Source organism: Lathamus discolor, chromosome 4, assembly GCF_037157495.1.
Source record: "Lathamus discolor isolate bLatDis1 chromosome 4, bLatDis1.hap1, whole genome shotgun sequence".
Lineage (NCBI taxonomy): Eukaryota > Metazoa > Chordata > Aves > Psittaciformes > Psittacidae > Lathamus > Lathamus discolor.
The window spans coordinates 105,005,390-105,021,988 of NC_088887.1; the positions used below are offsets into that span (position 1 = coordinate 105,005,390).

The 16,599-nt window shown below is 43.7% G+C and overlaps 1 protein-coding gene across 4 annotated transcripts in view; it reads right to left on the minus strand.

The window, feature by feature from the left end:
- Nucleotides 1-7,241, minus strand: part of PDS5B (PDS5 cohesin associated factor B) — a 117,191-nt gene extending 109,950 nt beyond the window's left edge. Inside the window, exon 1 of one of the 4 annotated variants that reach the window (XR_010612436.1) lies at nucleotides 7,120-7,241. The gene's annotated coding sequence lies outside the window, so the exon portion shown is untranslated. The remainder of the gene's footprint in view (nucleotides 1-7,119) is intronic. The other 3 variants (XM_065678409.1, XM_065678407.1, XM_065678408.1) reach the window with 3 other exon arrangements.
- Nucleotides 7,242-16,599: the final 9,358 nt, after the last annotated feature.

A 16,599-nucleotide genomic window follows, 5' to 3' on the forward strand; every position in this document is an offset into this window, starting at 1 on the left:
TAACACAACGTATTTTGCAACTGAAAGGTTCAAGCATTAAAGCATTAATAGACACAGCTGCTTGTACTTGTATACTGTAAGTATACAATCAAGACACAACAGTTCAGAGAGCTTCCACATATTACTTAATCTGCGTACAATCAGCTCTTGTAACTTGCAGGCTGCCCTCTCTTGATTCCCATGAAGTTAGAACGTTAACATAGTCAAACCTGACCAATGAACACCTCTGGTAAATCCTACTGACAACTGAATCCACCACTAATCCACCTGTCTGCTCAGAGCCAGATGTTGCTGCTTCTTTAGCAGAAAAAAAATGTCCACACCTCAGCTAGATTCTCGGCTCAAGAGAAGTCCGTCTTAATTAAGTCTTTAAGACAGAAAGCTCAGCTTAGCACAGAAACAGCTGAGGTATGGACACACTTCTAACTCCACTGCAGAGACTACAAGTTTTATCAGACAAATGGAGTAGAACGTTTAGGGGTTATGGGAAAGCCAGTGAACCAAAAAGCAAAGTTGAAGGTGTGAACAAACCACAAACTCCACACACAACAGTTAGGAACCTCAAGGAAGTAGGATTTACTTGGACAATGAAGAATTGGAATCAGAAGCCTGAAAAGGTATGAGGACTAACTAGACAGTGAAGTCACTTTCTAGAGAAAGAGAGACCGACCAGAGCAGCAAGATCAGCTATGGGTGGTAGTAGGGTCATGAACATCCCACAGAACTCATTCCTTCCCAGGCTTGCAGTGCAGCATGCAACCATCATGTTATATAGATCTTCTACCAGTAACAATCATTTACAAGAATTCACTGAAAAGCTCTTGCATCTCATTGCACTTACTGCTGGTTAAAAGAGAAAACTTATTGCTACTAATAGCATTCCATCAATTTAATTAGTAGTAGCTACACAGAGCTAAAGGTTACGACCTAATGACTCACAGGAGCACATCCATACAGTCAATTTGTATACTAAGTTTGTTTAAAAGCAAAGAGCAAAAGTATGGAAATAGTTGCAAAATCAGTTAGTGTAAGTTAGGAAGCATCAGAATTAAGATTCCTTATACAATATTAAAGAGAATATGCCCAAAGGAGATTATTTGCCTGATCCTTCACTACCTTTTTCCACGCCACAGGACTTTCGCATTCAAAGCAAAGAAGCTACTCAACTTTCTCCTTGTAATTTAACGAGTCTCCCTTCCCTTATTACACCCTATTTAAACCATGCTCTTAAGAGACATAATTTTCTACTGGGCTTCTGTACAGGACTCACCATTGTAATATGCTAGTGTGGCATAAAAATTAACTTGTTTCACAACACTGTCACAGAAGTTTTCATAAAAACAGCTATTCTTTCCATATTACAGATGAGGAACTTGAATTACAGAATGAAATTTAAGAACTACCCACCAATTTTGTCTGCACAGTTGAAGAAATTTAGGGCACAACTTTAAAAGTATACCATGTTATCCAGTGCTGTGTCCAAAACTAAAACTTCTACTGACCCATGCAGAAGTAGTCACGGTCTACAGTCTGTCTCCCAGGACACGAACATACTACTAAAAAGCTCTTGCGGAAAGTTTGATTGAAACAGACTTATCTAGGATCATAAAAAACTGACAGAAAGAAAAGAATTGAAGTATTCCAAAGTGATGTTCAATTATTCAAATCACTAGATATGCTTTCCCTTCCCATGGTTCCCTGTTAATTATTCTGCATTTCCCAGCTTTTGGAAAATATGTCAGCCAACTTTGATACACAGCTCTAATTCCTAAATACAGCCAGTTAAAAAATAATTATATATAAATCATAACTAAAGACTAGCATAACATGTATTTATGAGGACAGGAATCAATTAAAGCAGTTTCCTATTTTTAAGAAGAAATTACATTTTGAATATTGTTCATGGCATTTTTGTATGTAATATAGAAGATTAAGGGGGCAATGACCCATTAAGAAATAAAAAGCTACTCTAAACATGCTCATATATAACACTGTACAAACAACCTAATGGAGAGATTACCACCAGAAACATTTGTAACTTGGGAAGACTTTCAAAATACTTCAAGTTCTCAAAGTACATATATACCACCCTTCAAAAATTAGCACAGAGTATTTCTTTCCAAAAACCGCACATGCATTAAAATCTCTGTTCTTAATTCCTTCAGTTACAGAAATGTTTCCGAGAACTACAAACTGCATAATCTAAGCTGGGCAAATGAAAGATAAACTCTTTTGAAGATATTTGAGGAAGCGTTTATCACTGGGCTTATCCGTTCTTTCTTCCATTTCCAAAAACCAGGAAAGTAAAACATTACAGCCTTATTCTAACTAGTTTATAATTTCAAGAAGAAAAAAAACCCAATGCAAATGTTATTATATACGATGAATTGTGTCTGCAGTTTGTCTCCTTTAACTTTTGAAAAGCACTGGGTGTCATGCGAAATGCGCACAGGCACTGTGCCATACAAAAGCTTTCACAAACTAATGGCACAAAAAGCTATAGCTTCTGCCATACATTTTGTTTCCATGTACAGGAAATCACAATGAAGTACACACACTACTTCATGCTGACAGTATCACACCTAACGGTGAACTGCCCACCACCTCTGTACACTTCCCCAAAGAAAACACTTTCAAATTTTAAGTAGGTAGATGCATATGTGGGAAGGAAATCCCAAAATACAAGAAAAGTTTTCCATGAAGTAACTTCTGCTCGCTTCTTATAACTGACAACAACCCATCTCAATTCTTATTTGTTAAGAACAGAAACCCAACACACACACACAAAGATTTCCTGGAAATCTGATTGTCTTCATTAAAACTCTACATCCAGGTAATGAAGCAGCACTAACAGAAATGAACAGTCAGACTCAAGGTGGGAAGAAAGATTACATACAAAAAGTTTTGATGTATGTTTTTAAGACTTCCTTGTGAGCAGTATGTTCACGCTCAGGGTGGGTAACTAGATTTTATTTTTTTTTTTTAAACAGTGATTTTTTTCCCCCCTCCTTTCCTTTCTAAGACTTTCAGAATTCTGATTCTTGATCTTGAACTACAACGTGGATACATGGGGGATGTCTCAGAGAGAACCAGAGGCTGCTTTGATAAGTGTCATGGACAACTAATGGCTTTACATGCACAAAAGGTGGAAAGCCTCACTCAGCAGTTACTTTCTAAGTGATTAACAATTAAGTTTTAGCTCAATCTAGTCCTGTTTAGAAGAGCTAGGAAATGTAGTTTAGGTGAATATACAACAGAAGCAATTAAGACAGTAACATTTTGACTGCTAACTTTATGTCTTTTTTGACCATTAAAAAGAATGCAAGTGAAGCATCTCATTTCAGCAGCAGAAGCATCCACCAGTGTTTCTAATTAAGTCAGAGAAAAAGTACACACAGTTAGTATTGTCTGGAATCGACCTTTAAAGAACAGGGTGTAAATTAGAAAACCCCAGATGGGGTCCTGATCCCTGGTTACGGTACTACCATATAAATGGTGACAGACACAAGATGATTAGTACAAACATGCCCATCTGTTCCCAATGATGTATGGCGCTTCTCTCAATTATTATTTCTTGAAGCATATTAATACCAAAGTTGTCATGAGCTGAAGTAACAGAACTAAGATCAGGCAGTATAACCCTAGCAAAATAATGCAGAATGTTTTCTGAATGCGTGGGATGGGATGTGAAAGAGTAAATTCCACAGATGGGGACAAAGTACTGGAGGTCTTAATCCTCAGAACCTACCCCAAGAACTTCCTCACACTTTGGGAAAGGTTGAAAGGCAGTACATGCAGCAACAGACAGTAATAACCTTTAAAAAGAGTGGAGGCGTTAACATTTTGATTCTTCGAAACAAAGTTAAAATATTAGTTGTATTTCATGGAATTGTTTCAAGTTAGATGTGTTACAGTAAATATTCATATTAACAGCATTTTTATTGTGGAATCCAAAGTGTTCCAAAGACTTTTTGAAATAAACCACTAACTTACTGAAATTTATTATTTTCAGCCATACATTCCACTTCCCATGTAATTAAACACCTGAATTAAGCAGGGGGGGAAAACAATAAAACTAAGTTTTCTACAAGACTACATTCAACTGAGTAGGTCACCAATGGAAGAGCAGTATGTATGTCATTTACACACATGCACAGTCTTAACTATAAGGCATTTGTCCTCTAAGAGCAGGATATTATTATTGTTTTTAAAGCATGTATTTTGCAATTCTTTAAAAGCCTGCACACGATTCCTTCCAGGGTCTGTCAATGCTGTTCAAATAGTCCAAAGGGTCTACAAATCTGATAAATCAAGACAACACTTTACCACTAAAAATTATCACACTAACACATCCTTTAAAAAAAGTTCTCAGTTTTCCACTACCAGCTAGTTTCAAAACTGACTGAAAGCCTCTGATATTCTCTCAGCCTTTCTAGGGATTATTTCAGGTTGCAGTATTCATGTTTTGTGCTATGAGTAAAAACACCATTACTGCAGATACTTGTTAAAAGGAGTATGATACTGACAAGTGGTATCTTTATCACAACCCAGAACTACTTTTTGGTTCTAATAAAGGAACATGTCTGAAGGTAAGGGTGAAGACTATGTCAAGAAAGAGGAAGGTATTTGGGCTAAGTAATATTAAGGGAAAGAGATGTTAAAATGAAATTGGTAAGGAAAAAATGAGTTGTAGTATCACATTTTCCTCCATTTCTTGCTTTGCACGCTTTTAGTGTTCTGCTTCACATTTTCTTATTCATCGCTCCCAAGAAAATGCTACTTGTGCAACAAGTAGCCTTTATCACCTGTCCAAACTTAGGTTTAAAGAAAAAACATTTACTCAAAAAAACTTTAAACGAAAAATCCCATACTAAAAGACTCCTACACATACCCATACAACCTCTCACTCTTCTGTATGATATGAACTCTGTAACTGAAGAAAGACAGAGGAAAAAAAGCATAACCTGATAGCCTGGTAGAGAGCAATATATCCCAAAAGAAAACGCATCTCTTTTGACCTACAGGAGGTAACAGAGTCTCCTGCTCTGCAACCAAAAATGGATAATGCCTGAGGTCATGCGATATTTCATTACTATGCTTTTCCAAATGCTAGCAATGACTGTTTGGTTTTATATTCTTAATTACAGCTTAATAATGACTTAGCTGACTTGCTCAATTCAAGTCCACAAGTATGCTTGCTAGGTACAGTCAAAACCCAACATTCACATGGCACATGAGAAAAAAAAATAGCATACAAGCCCTACACACATTATGATTTTCCATTCTCATTTGATTTATTTAGCTGTTTCATCAAAAACCGAACTACAGCTTATCCAGTCTGTATAGTAACTAGCAAAGGAAATGCAAGAGGCGCAGAAGCAAATACTACTGTGTAAGAATTACAAAACAAAATAAACCCATACAAAACACCACACACAACCACACACCCCCACACCTCACAGCAATTAAGAACTACCTTGCTTCAAACAGACACAAGACCTCATGCAAGTACTGAAGTACTAAATACTTTCCCCAGTAGCGCACGCTTTCAAATGCCTGTGATGAACAGAGACACACACCTCTGTTAAACTATCTTAGCTAATTATCTGTCACTATCAGTTTTCTTTTAGGGTGGTCTGAGCACAGCATACATGCAGATGTTTCACATCTTTTTGAGGCATTACTTAACACAAGTAAATATAATACTGAAAGAATAGCTATATTACATACAAGACACACCAAGCAAAATTTCTATCCTATGAAAACTGAACAATTCCACTAGCTTGGAAGGGGAAAAAAACCTGAAGGAATGCATGTCATCTTACCCCCTTCCCAAAATGTGATTTGACACCCACTTTCAACTATAAAGCCACTCAAATTTTCAACGCTCTTATTCCATCCCCAGCAAAGAGAAAGCAGTTGCAGCCAAAGCACCTACCCTGCAAGCACAAAACAAAGACCAACACGAGAATACTTCAGCAGTTGCGTTAAATGGGAAAACAGAACGCCTAACAAAATAACCACCACTCTCGGCAAGCGACCGTGCAGAGAGCAAACATTAAAGTCAGAATAAGACTTGCACGACAAAACCCAGCTCTGCCGGAGCTGCTCTGCTGCAGTTTAACGTTCCGGGATTGCTCACAGTCATTAATTGTTGATTTGTTTTGAGGAGCAGCTAGTGATTTATTTGTCGCGGGATGAAGTTACAGACCTAGATTCCTGACCAGAGTCTCTCAACGTAAACAATACATAACCTATAAATTAACCGTTCTCCATCTGGCAATTCAGATGTAAAATCCATAGTTTTCCATATACCAGGCGGCAGCAAATACCCCCCCCCCCACACACACACACTTCCTTTCCGAGCGCTTTCTAACAGAGCCTGATGCAAAGTGGGAGGGAAAAAAAGAAAGGAGCGAGGAAAGAAAAAAAAAAAAAAAAAAAAAGCCAGCATGAAAGGAACGGGCTCACACAAGTAGGGACCTACCGAACCGAGGTCCTCAGCGGCCGCCAGCTCCCCCCGGCTGAGGATCGCTGCTAAGTGCAGGGCGGGGAGACCGAACCGGGCAGTATGGGGAGGTCCCCCCGGCGATCCCCGGCGAAGCCCGAGCGGGGAACAGGCCGGGTGCAGCGGAGGGCGGGGGGGGCACCGGCGGGGGCCGCGATCGCTCACCACAACGGACAAGCACCCTCCCCCCGCGCCCCGCGCCGCCGCGAGGAGCCACCGCCGCTGAGCGCGCGACACCGCCTGGCGGGCCACCTGGGGGAGGGGGGTGAGGGCAGAGGGGGTGACCCCCGGCCCCCGCGGCGAACCCGAACCAAGGTCACCCCCCCGCGGGGCCCCGCCGCCACCGGGGCGGGGGGGGGGGCAGAGAGGGGGAGCGGCAAATTTAATTTGTGACGCCGGCCACGGGGAAGGGGGGAGGGGAGCAGCGCAGCGAGGAGATGGGGAGGGAAGGGGGTGCTCCGCCACGGGCCAAGGGGAGGGCTGCCTCCTCCCTGCCCTCCTCGATCGCCGGCCGCGGAGCTCGGTCCGAGCGGGCGCCCCCGCCCCAGAGAAAGGAAAATGGAGAAGAGTCAGGGTGAGGGTAACGGCAACCAAGGTGCCGGGCTCCTTACCCCGCCGAAACCGCCTCTCCTCGCTGGTCCCAGGCGGGTCCGCTCCGCGCTGCCGCTGCTCCGGGCTCGGAGAGGAGCTGCCGCCGCAGCCGCAGCCAATCGCCTCTAACCCCCTCCCCTTCCGCAGCTCGCCCCGGTCCCCCTGTCGGCTTCAAAATGGCGCCAACTTGTCTCTGGCTGCTCCAATGGAACCGCCGGGGGAAGCGAGCCGGGCCAGAGCGGGGCAGCAGCGCCCCCTACCGGCCCTCGTAGCAGCCACTGCGCGGGCCCCGGCCGAAGTCAGCGGTCACAGGGCCCGCGGCCACCGCTGCCCTCAACGGCGGAGCCCCGCGCCCTGGCCCGCCGGGCAGCCCGGCCCTCTGAGCAGCCACCACGGGAGCTGCAGAGCGCCGCTACTGGGAAATGCAGCTGGACGGGGAAGAGGGTGTAAAAGTCACCACCCCTCCCCAAGCGTGCTTGCGCCCCGGGTCCCGGTCCAGCTCTCGCCTGCTAGCCGGGGGCCACGGCTATGCCTGCCACCCGGAAAGACTGATGGCCGCTGCGCAGCACCGTGCGGATCCTTGCCAAAAGCCAGGACCCGGGTTTAGGACCGCGACTGCAGGGTTTGCAGGACTGCAGAGCACCTCGCTCCACGCACAGCCCGCGGCCCGGGCCGGAGGAAGGGCCCAGCAGCCCCTCGGCCGATGAGCTGCGTTCCGTTACCCGCCCATGTGCACGGCGCAAAGCAGCGAAACAAGTATTTCCCAAAACCAACACGAATTATTAACGGATTATTGTAAAACGGAGAGGAATAAAGTTGCTTAAATGCAGAGAAACAGCAGAAAAAGTAGCAGAAATCGCTCGCCAACCCCTTCGGTTTTGCTTCAGCTCACGCAAGAGTTTCAGGGGCACCCTGACAGGAAAGCGCAGGCAGAGAAGTGATGTAACTTCTTCTCAGGGCTGCGGATGAAATGCTGCATTTATGAATGACACATCAGGAGAGCGTGGAAGTGCTCAGAGTATTATGCTTCAGAAAAAAACCAAACATAAATAGTACTTAGCAGCCCTGCTGAAATACATTCAGGGCTTTGCTTAGTGTGAGGAACATACCTAACTGCATGTTAGCCAAGACATTGTATCTAGTGCTTTCAGTCTTTAAGTGAGTTTTGTCACTAACACATTGTAACCATCTTGTCTTATTTTTAATTCATCTTCTAAACTAAGTTAAATAGCCTCGTGTTCTGATAGAGGCTACATCACTCCTATCAGGATAGATTGCCAGAAGTTGCATAGAAATAATCTTTTTTTCAGGCCCCAAAACTCCCCTCGTTTGGGTTTTTGGGTGAATTATGTTTGTCCTGCACTTCCTGAAAACAAAAGTACTACTGCACGGGCAAGAAAGAGAGGAATACTTTACCTCACAGTCTTCTATTACTTGCAGTCAAGAATATACTGTTTTTTTGACGCAGGTTGGACAATTTCCCCACGATACCCCTCACCACATCTTGCGCTGGGGAACACACCTGCTTCCTACGGAGCACTAGCACCTGTGTGCGCGGATGCTTACAAACCAGGAGGGAAGTTAAACATAGCTCCCGCAATTGCAAACCCAGGTGTATAGCTGTCAAACTAACTAGCGTGCTGACATGTTGCGAACGCGAATGTTCTGCCCGTTCTGCCGAGGGAGCAGGTCACCGCAACGCTCCCGGCTCCCGCGGTGAACGCCTCGAGGAGCGGGGAACGGCGCTGTATAACGGAGGCCTCCCCGCAGATTCGCTCTGCCCTTCATTTCCTGCCTATACCAAGACTCCTTCATACTTCACAGATGCACATCCGAAGGTAACTCTTCACTCCCCCCTTTTCAACCCGTCCCGGTCTCCCCCACCGCGCTACCGGACAGGCGCTCGGCTGCCGCAGTAGCGTACGCGCACCTCAGGAGGGAGCCCGCGGGACACCGCGGCTCCCGCCGGCCGCTCTCCAACCTTCGCCCCGCGGCCGCTTCCCGCCAAGGAAGGCAGGAGGGACGCGGCCCGCGGCGGCCCGGCCCCGCCCCGCCCCAGCGGCAGCTGCGGGCAGCCGTTGGGCGGCCGTGCCGGGAGGAGGTGCCGTCAGGCCGGGCCTGGCGCGGCGCTGTGGGCGGCAGGAGGCAGCATGGAGCCGTCGTTCGTCGGCGAAATGTGCCGGCCGCCCGGCCAGCCTCTGAAGAGCTCCTCGAATGCTCGTTTGGAGGCGTCGCTGACCGTGCTGCGCAGGAGTCTCCTCAGAAATAACTTGTAAGTGTTAAGAACTCGACCTACAGGAGGGAGTAGCAAGTACCCGGCCCCTCTTCGGGGTCCTAGAAGAAAAAAGCCGCACCGTGCCATCTGTGCAAGCGCTGGCTGTGCTCTCGAGGGCAGGCTCCGACTATCCCCAAGAAATGTCACATCCCCATAGGGCACTGACGACTGTAACCAGACTCGTTTTTACTACATCTGCCACCTCCTGAAAGCCAGGAGTAAACATATATGTATGTTACAGAAACTGTGTGCTTAAGAAAGATTCAACGTGTTTGTACAAAATGTTGCTTACATTATAGGGATGCTGGGGAGGGGACTCTTCATCAGGGACTGTAGTGACAGGACAAGGGGTAATGGGTTCAAACTTAAACAGGGGAAGTTTAGATTGGATATAAGGAGGAAATTCTTTCCTGTTAGGGTGGTGAGGCACTGGAATGAGTTGCCCAGGGAGGTTGTGAGTGCTCCATCCCTGGCAGTGTTCAAGGCCAGGTTGGATGAAGCCTTGTGTGGGATGGTTTAGTGTTAAGTGTCCCTGCCCATGGCAGGGGGGGTGGAACTAGATGATCTTAAGGTCCTTTCCAACCTTTCCAACCCTAACTATTCTATGATTCTATGATTATGACATACAGAGAAAGCCAGTGCCACAGAACTTCAAAGACTTCTTTGCATTTAGAATCCATTCGTGGACCTGTTGTCCACTAACTCATCTAATCCCTTTTTGAACCTGCTGGCACTGCATATATTCTAGCCTACTTAAGCAGCAGATTATAGAAGCCAACTACCCACTGTGTCAAGAACCCTATTTCTTCACCTTAAAGAGGTGATTTGTAAAATTTGATCATATGCTGTTCAGCCTTGTCTTTTCACAACCACAAACCAAACCCTTTTAGTCCCTGCTTTGTTAGACTGCTGATCTCTTCCCTTTGGTCATTTTAGGTATTTTTCTCAATACCTTCTTTAGATTTGTGTCCTTGCAGACCAGGACTTCACACAGTAAGCAAGATAGGAATATGCTACTGAGACTTCCCACAGATCAGCAAACTGCTTTCTGTCTTGGTCTTGGTACTCTTCCTGATTATGTCTTACATCTCTGTGGTTCAGAGGGGCTTTTTTGGTTGCTGCTGCAGTTTGGGCCAAGGATTTCCGAGAGCTGAAAACAGTGACTTCCAGACTGTGAATTTAAACACCTGTTACTGACAGATAATCCTATAATTTACCTCACACTGATCTAATTCAAGCCTATCTACCTTCTTTTTACCCATTCACTTTTGTGAGACCTTCTGGAGTTCTTTCCACGGGCACAGCATTTGATTACCCAAAAGAGTTTGGCACCACCCAAGTATCACAGTGTGCAGCCCCTTTTTCAGGTCACTGATGAAGATCAAGGATATTTCAAACCAGAACAAACCAATATCCTAACTTTAGCAATCACACCTCTATTTAAACAAGAGCTCTAAGATATACTTCACAGGACTGAACAGACAGGGACCTCGGGAAGAAAGCTGGCAGGTGAGAAGGACATAAACTTTCAAATAACCCCAGCATCCCACTGAGGGGTGAAGAAAGATCGTAAGGAAGCTGGATCCTAGAATGACTCCGTGCTGTAGCAATCCCTACTGATTCACTACACTGAAATAAAAAAAAAAAATGCCTAAAAAATCCTACAGTCCCTGGCAGAACAAGGGAAGGAATAGTTTGGAGGGAGCAAAACCTTTTTTTCATTCCCAGGATAAGAAGATATTTCAGCTTAACCATATTGTAAATCTCTGTCCTGGCTAGCAAGCTCAGTCCACCTACAGAACTGTGAACTAACACAAGGAAGAAAGAAGAGACTATACACCGGCAAACAAGAATGCCTGCTTTTGACAGCAGTAAGTTGTGAATTGTTCTATTGATTTCCCTACCTATAGATTAACATTATGTGAATTAAGAGTCACTGTTGAGCAAATATTTCCATACAGTCATCACGAGAGTGATAAAGGGCCAGCACAAATGAAGTATTTTAATGGAAGCCAACTGAGAGGTGTTTTTATTTGAATGCAAACTGCAAGTTACATTTCTAACATTACATGAGTTACCTAGGAGAAACAAGAAACTACTTAACTGATTCCTAAAGTAGCTTTTGTTTCCTTTTATAGATGGTTTGGGAAAAATAAAGGCAGAGCAGATAAACATTGAAAAAGTTTGAGAAATAGAAGGGTGCAATATTTTTTCTACCATGCTTATCTTCCCTTGCTTAATATAGCAGGTCTGTGAAAAAGATACTTTTGTTTCCAGCATAGGTATAAGCACCTTTCCCTTCTGTTTGTTTCTATTATGACTCTTGAACAATTGCATCAAAATTATTTTATAAACATAGAATGGTTGGGTGGCAAGAGACCTTAAAAATCACCTGGTTTCAATCCCTCTGCCATGGGCAGGGACACTTTCCACTACACCTGGTTTGTTCAAAGCCACATCCAACCTGGCCTTGAACCCTTCCAAGGGTGGGGCAGCCACAACTTCTCTGGGCCACCTGCTTCAGCGTCTCACCACCCTCATAGTAAAGAATTTCTTCCTAATACCTAATCTAAATCTCCCCTCTGTCAGTTTAAAGCCATCCCCCCCTCTTGTCACTACATGCCCTTATAAAAAGTCCCTCTCCAGCTTCCTTCTAGGCCACCTTTAGGCACTGTAAACCATCCCTAAGGTCTTCTTTTCTCTAGGCTGAAGAAGCCCAACTTCCTCAGCCTGTCCTCATAGGAGAGGTGCTCCAGCCTTTTTACTAGAAAAACAATTCAAATAAAATACATGTCATTTATATCGCGAGCTCTTCACACCAAATGGGTTTTTGCCCTGTAGGAGGGAGAGTTAGTGCCTGTATACACCTTTGACTTGCAGGTGTAGTGATTTGTCTCAGAGAAAGAAAAAAATACTTCATTTATTTGTGTTGGCTCTTCAGGTAAATGGCTGATATTATTATGAACATGAGTTAACTTTTCAAATAATTTTAGTATCTTACATGTCTCTTAAATAATTTGCAAGGAAGCCACATGGAAACAGTGACTTAAGATGACTGGAATTTTTAGACTCTTACTGTCTCTGTCAGTGCTGTTTCCAACACCATCTCCTTGTAAACAAAAATCAAACAGCTGAACAGCAGTGATGCTCAGAAGCTACTAGCTTTAAACACATGTGCAGTATTTATTCTGAAGTTTAATAAGTACTGCTTTCATGTTGGTGCTAAGAAGACTTTACCAAAAATACCTATCAGCTTGTGGTTGTTTCTAACAAAAAGACAAGAGTCATTAAGTACTATATATTTCACCAAGAATAAATTCCCAAAACTCCCAATAAACTGAAGATTATATTATGTTACTTTTCAGCGTGAGGACTGTAGGAAGCCTTTTATTCCACCTACTTACCCACTCTCTTCATGAAATAGTTAACAGCTACAGTGGGACACTAGTAAGATTAAATGACCTACTAAAGTAAGTCTTTCTATTAAAACACAAACTATTACTCCCTCCCAAAATTTGCCATCTCAAGTCAGCTGTAGCTGTATCTTCATCTCTGACTTCTCTTCTTCAGATAGGATCTTAAAGGGGTCAGTGCCTTTTTTGAGTCATATATAGGAAGAGAGCAATAAAATGTTTCATGTTACAGAGAGAGCAGTAAAATGTTTCTTGCTACAGTAGCCACAGGAGCAAAAAACATCATTCAGATTGTTAAATTTCTGAATCAGAATCTGTCTCTTCCGTACAGTCAGGATGTGAAGTTCATTTCGCTATCAACTAGTGCATCCTTTATACTCTAAAAATCTAACCATCTTGCTGTCTGATAGGAGTAAGCTAAAGATCATTAATACACAAACCCTTAAGGCTGCTAATACCAGTTTGTGGTTAGTTGTTTTGTTTTGTGTGGTTCATTGTTTTTTTCCATTCTAGTGTGGGTTAACGGCTGCTTTGTTGCTAAATGTCATGTAATCTTCTTGCTGACCACTCCAGCTATTTACACAGTGTATTCCTACAGCTTAACACTAAAGTACCTTACCTATGGCAGCCATCATCTAAAAAGACACAGTAGTCAGTGTTCTTCCCTTGGTGCCTTTCTGACAGGTACAACAGTACTGAATTAATATTTGGGGAGTCTGCACCATCAGTCTTTCTATCCCTGTTGATTAGCTCAGTTTGTCAGTGAATTAAATTAGTGTCTCCTCTGAGTTTCCTTTAATTGATTTAAATGCTCTCCATCCTTAATTGAGATGTAGGACAGGAGGTGGAAGAAGAGAGTACAATAACCTAAATATTCTTAAGCAATGCTGTTAGTTGAACAAAATGGGAAAAATATTTAAGAACTTCTTACCGTAAGTTGGAAAAAGGGGAATATAACCCCCATTTTCAAGAAGGGGAGAGTGGATGACACAGGAAACTACAGACCAGTCAGTCTCACCTCTGTGCCTGGCAAAATCTTGGAGCACATTCTCCTGGAAGGTACGCTAAGGCACATGAAAAACAACAAGGTGCTTGGCGACAGCCAGCATGGCTTCACTAAGGGGAAATCCTGCCTGACCAATTTGGTGGCCTGCTACGATGGGGCTATACAACTGATGGACAGGAGTAGAGCAGTTGAAGTCATCTACCTGGACTTGTGCAAAGCCTTCGACAATGTCCCACGCAACATCCTTGTCTCTAAGTTGGAGAGACATCAATTTGATAGATGGACCACTCTGTGGATAAAGAACTGGCTGGATGGCCACACACAAAGAGTTGTGGTCCATGGCTCAATGTCCAGCTGAAGACCAGTAACGAGTGGTGTCGCTCAGGGATTGGTGTTGGGACCGGTCTTGTTCAATATCTTTGTCGGTGACACGGACAGTGGGATTGAGTGCGCCCTCAGCAAAGTTCAGTTGATAAGCTGAAGGGAAAGAATGCCATCCAGAGGGACCTTGACATGCTTGTGAGCTGGGCTGATGCCAACCTTATGAAAGTTTAGCCATGCCAAGTGCAAGGTCCTACACCTGGGTCGAAGCAATCCCAGGCATAGCTACAGGTTGGGCAGAGAAGAGATTCAGAGCAGCCGTGCGGAGAAGGACTTGGGGGTGTTGGTCAATGAGAAAAGGAACATGAGCCGGCTGCAGTGTGAGCTCGCAGCCCAGAAATCCAACCGTATCCTGGGCTGCATCAAAAGGAGCATGACCGGCAGGTCAAAGGAGGTGATCCTGCCCCTCTACTCTGCTCTCATAAGACCTCATCTGGAGTATTGTGTGCAGTTCTGGTGTCCTCAACATAAAAAGGACATGGAATTGTTGGAGCAAGTCCAGAGAAGGCCCACGAGGATGATCAGGGGACTGGAGCACCTCCCGTATGAAGATAGGCTGAGAAAGTTGGGGCTGTTCAGCCTGGAGAAGGGAAGTCTGTGTGGAGACCTCATAGCAGCCTTCCAGTACCTAAAGGGGGCCTATAGAGTATGTTGGGGATGGACTATTCATTAGGGACTGTAGTGACAGGACAAGAGGTAACAGGTTAAAACTTAAACAGGGGAAGTTTAGATTGGATATAAGGAAGAAGTTATTTACTGTAAGGGTGGTGAAGCACTGGAATGGGTTGCCCAGGGAGGTTGTGAATGCTCCATCCCTGGCAGTGTTCAAGGCCAGGCTGGACAGAGCCTTGGGTGGCATGGTTTAGTGTGAGGTGTCCCTGCCCCTGGTGGGGGTGTTGCAACTAGATGATCTTGAGGTCCTTTCCAACCCTAACTATTCTATGATTATATGATTCTAAGGCAATCATCTCAGTTGTTACACTTCAATTAAAAGTAATTTCGGGTAACAACTGAGCAGTTAAGATGACAAATATTCCACAAAGAGTAGGGATGTCAACACTGCCATAACTGTGTTGCACTGAACTTTTGTAACATATATAATCTCTCTTTCCCTCTCACTTAAACAGTAATTAGTATATTAAGCATTAAATACTTAAACATAATGTGCTGTATAAAATGCTGGGCATTTTTAAGTTGCTTTATCCGATGCTCTTTTTCTTCTCCTCAACACTGTTTTCACCATTCTACTGTCTGTTCTCTGTCTAAAGCTAGTTATTTTAACATCCCATTGAATTTAATTCTGTTGATGCTTTACACTCAGTCTACTCCATTTTTATGTATATGTGAGCTGCTATTTAGATAGTCTTGCTGACCAAGCAGTGCCTGGACACTATGTACACTATCTGGTTCCCCCAATGATGTTTCTGATGGAACTTCTTTAGCATCTAGTGCAGCCTGAGGATTCTCGGGGAATTGTTCGTAGATTTGTCTCTAGCAAGTACAACATCCCATATGGCATCTGTATCAGCTGTAGTGGTACCATCAGGGAAAGTGTATTTGATTACCCTCAGTGAGGTTAAAAATAACGACATTAGGGTATTGTCAGCTGTAACATGGGGCTTATTTAATTACCTGGGGGAATTCCCAAAATGAAATGCATCTGAGACAATTACTGGTTACACAACATGAAGCACTTGAGAGCTTTGATCTCCCAATGCTACCTTCAAAAAGTCTACATGTAGCACACTCTTATTCTCTCCAAATGGTTATCTTCAGTGTTTCCTGATTTATCATGTGTAGGGAAACACATAATTATTATTTCAGATGGAAAATATGTTTTTCCTTAGGATTAAATATTCAATAGTATTACTATTGGAAAAGAATTCTCCAAGAAGTCAGGAATTCTAGTTGCAGAATAATTTTAATATTAAAATTAAGGACTAGCCTTATTATCTTCAAATAATCTCATGAAAAATGGTAGAAGAAAAAGCAGTGTAGCCCTTTGTATTTCAGAAAATACTTGTGTTAGAAATATTCCACCAACCTGCAATAATAGTCTCTTTAGTGTATTTTGTGTCTCTGTTTTTCTTAGTAGCAATGGTCAGGTTTTATGCCATTTCCTACTTTCCTTCCTGAAAGAACTCCTTACAGCAGAAATGATCAGTTCCTTCTGAATTTTACTTCAAAATAGCTTTAGGATTTTACTGTAGATTCCACAATAGGGCAAAAAATGCAGGGCCCAAAGCCGCTGCAAGGCCGTATCTGAACACAGGGCTGCTCCTGTCTTCCAGAATTCACACACAGTTTTGCCAGTCTGTAACAAAGGTACAAGGTTATGCCACGCTTATTCCTTCAGAAGCTGCACACTGATTTCCCAGGTCTGGTTGTGATGCAGGCAATGTCCTCATAACTTCTGCAGCACCAT